We start from the raw sequence: 3,751 nt of genomic DNA on the forward strand, positions 1-3,751 counted from the left end.
AGAAGGAAGGAGTAGAGGAGGAAGGGCGGGGTGGGCTCCAGACACGGACCTTGCATATGCGTGGACGTCGCTGTCGGGACCTTCGTCGTTGAGGAGCAAAGAGGGGAGCCGCGTGCGCGTCGAGGCCCGGGAGGGGTTTGCTGGGTGTGTTCCCAGGCACAGCTGGGGAGCCCGAAGGCCCCCCCACTCACCCCCATCCCAGGGCCCAAGAAGGACGTGCAAAGGGGAGGCAACAAGCTCCTGATAGCTGAGAGATTGGGTCTCCCAAGGGGTGTTCGTAGCCTCGGCAGTATCCCCGAAACTCAAGCCTGTCCTCTGCAGCGGAGTGAACTGGGGAAATGATGCTGCCAATCTCCCGGGACAACAGCTGCCGCGATCTGAATTGATCCAAAGGAGGCAAAGCTTGCACCACTGCATGTCTTAGGGTTTTTCTGTTATCAAACGTTTGTTTGTTTATGTATGTATGCATGCATACATACATACATACATACATACATACATGGTACCGTTCTGTCGCCCAGGCTCTCACTGCAGCCTTGAACCCCTGGGCTTGAGTGATCCTCCTGCCTAAGCCTCCCAATCGCAGGGTCTCCAGGCGCCACCACCACGCCTGGCTAATTTTATTTATTTTGGTAGAGAGAATTTGTGTTTCAAACTTTTGGCCTTAAGGCAGGGTCCCCAGCTTCTGGGACACGGAACAGTATGGGTCGGTGGCCTGTGAGGAACCGGGCCGCCCTGCTGGAGGTGAGCAACGGGTGAAACCAGTGAAGCTTCATCTGTATTTATAGCCACTCCTTACCACTGGCATTATCTCCTGAACTCCATCCTCTGTTAGATCAGTGGTGGCATTAGATTCTCCTAGGAACCCTGTTGTGAACGGCGCATGCAGGGGATGTAGGTTGCAATCTCCTTGTGATACTCTAATGCCTGATGATCTGAAGTGGAGCTGAGGCAGTGATGTTAGCACTGGGGAGCAGCTGTAAATACAGATTGACATTAGCTTGAGGTTTGACTGCATATCCTCCTGCACACCACCCCACATCTGTGGAAAAATTGTCTTCCAGGAAACCGGTCCCTAATGCCAAAAAGGTTGTGGACCAGTCTCAAGCAATCATCCTGCCTCCACCTCTCAAAGTGCTGGAATTACAGGCACAAGCCACTGCACCTGGACTATCTAACGTTAATTTAGTACCCACCACTGTGTTAGATTCTGGGGCTACAAAGATGAGAAAGACACAGGTTTGTGAAAAAATGAACAGTCGAGGTTTCTGCAAGTGTGAAAGGACATCACTAATCTACTGTTGCCTAGGTGTAGCACAGAGGAGGATGTGACTGACCTCATCTAGGAGGTTAAGGAGCATGTCCCAGAGGGGATAATGCTAGATTTTGAAAGACAAATGGGAGTTAGCCAGAAAGCTAGGGAAGAAATGGGTTTTTTAGGCAGCCTGGAAACTGTGCTTCAAATGCCTTCACATCACAATTATAAAAAGTCCAAATATCTGTACCATGACCCACAAGTACCTGTATGATCTGCTCTCATCTTTCCTCCCTTTCTCCCTTCCTTCCTAGGATTTATTGAGAGGACAGAAAAGCTCCTACAGTGGGAGGGGACCCACTGGCTTTATTTTCACACTGTTTTGGCTATAGTGGCCTTGCTGTACCTTAGACACACTAAGCTTGTTCCCACTTCAAGGCCTTTGCAGTTTGCTAGATCCTCCACCTGAAATTATCTTTCTCTAAATGACTCTCTTCTTTAAGTCATTCGGATCTCTGATCAAATAGCATTACCTCAGAGAAGCCTTTCCTAAATATAGTTCTAATAACATCCTTCCCTATTGCCATCTCTTCACTTACCCTACTTTTTAAAATCCTCATAGCACTTAACACTACTTGAAATTATGCATTTATTTGGTTGCTTTTTAAATTTGTCAGTCTCTTCTGTAAATGAAATCCAAGACCCAGTGTGATTTGTTCTAGAAATGTGTGGTTTGTTTAACATTATTAAAATCAATTAATGTAATAGCCTGACATGATGGATCATACCTGTAATCCCAGCTACTAGGACACTTGAGCCCAGTTCATGTCCAGCTTGGCAACACAGCAAGACCCTGTCTCTTAAAAAAGAATATTAATGTTATATACTTTATAAAGAGAATAAAAGACAAAAACCATATAATCATCTCAATGGATGCTGAAAAAGCACTTGATAAAATCTAACACCTTTTCGTGATTTAAAAAAAAAAAACTAGAAATAGGATAGAATAGAGATAAATGGCATCTATAAAAAAACCCACAGCTAATATCATACTGAATGGTGAAAGACTGGCAGCTTTCCCCTTAAGACCAGGAACATAAAAACATGTCAGAGTTGCTCAAGACCACACCAAGTTGGATGATTTGCTAGGAGGATTATAGGACTTGGGGAAATACTCATACTCAATTAAAACAAAATTAGCAAAGGGAAAGGTGCATGTGGGAAAGTCAAGGAAACCAGGTGCAAGCTTTGCAAGTCTTCCAGTGAAATCACATGGGACATAGTTTCTCCACCTACATACTATGACAACATCTTAAATACTGTCTGTTGAGACTCTCACCTGGTCCTAGTTCAGACCTTTTATTGAAAATCATTAATGTACATACTCTCTGCCTAGCAGTCAACCTAGCATATACCAAAATTCCAGACTCCTTGAAAAACAGATGTTCAGTATAAGCCATATTAAACAATAGCCATATTAAACAGTTTGGGAGAACCCCCTGAAATCCATGTTTCCAGGTGCCAGCCTTATAATTATAAGCAGCGCTTTCTAGGGATTACTGTCTCAGGCCTGCTATGTTCACTCTTTTCCACACAGCAATAAGTCTGCTTTTACCACTTCTGTTCAACAGTGTGCCAGAGGTTCTAGCTAGGCAATTAGGTAAGAAAATGATTGGAAAGGAAGAAGTGAAACTATCTCTGTCTGAAAATGACATGATAAGGAGTCCACAAAAGAGAAAAAGAAACCTATATACCAGCAATAAACCAAAAATAAAATTAATAATTCCATTTACAGTAGTATAAAAAAGAATACAATATCTAGGAATAAGTTAACAATGACTTACACACTAAAATCTATGAATGTCTATAGAAACAAATTAAAGAAGACCAAAATAAATGAGAAGATATACCATGTTTATAGATTGGAAGAGTTAACATTGTTAAAATCCATGACTCTTCAGATTGATCCAGGATCTACAGTGTCCATTAAAATCTTAACTGTCTCTTTTGTACAAATTGATAAATTGATTTAATCCTAAAATTGATATAAAAAGGCGGCAGACCCAGAATAAGTAAAAAATTCCAGAAATAAAGAAAATGTTCCTCTACTTACACTTTTCTGTTTCAAAATTTATAACATTTGGAATGATGAAAAAGTTCTGGAGGTGAAAATTTCTGGTGATGGTTGTACAACAGTGTGAACGTACTTAATGCTAATGAACTGTATACTTAAAATGGTTAAAATTGCCGGGTTCGGTGGCTCAGCCTGTAATCCCACGCCTTTGGGAGGCTGAGGTGAGTGAATTGCCTGAGCCCGCAGGTTCGAGACCCACCTGGGCAGCGAGACCTCATCTCTACAATAAATCAAAAAATCAGCCGGGCGTGGTAGCACATGCCTGTAATTCCGGCTACTTGGAAGGCGGAAGCGGAAGGATCGCCAGAGCCCAGCAGGTCGAGGCTGCGGTGGCCAGGAGTGGCCACTGCACTCCAGTCTGG

The sequence above is a fragment of the Carlito syrichta genome, unplaced genomic scaffold (assembly GCF_000164805.1).
Source record: "Carlito syrichta isolate Samal-C Ts95f unplaced genomic scaffold, Tarsius_syrichta-2.0.1 Scaffold301868, whole genome shotgun sequence".
NCBI lineage: Eukaryota > Metazoa > Chordata > Mammalia > Primates > Tarsiidae > Carlito > Carlito syrichta.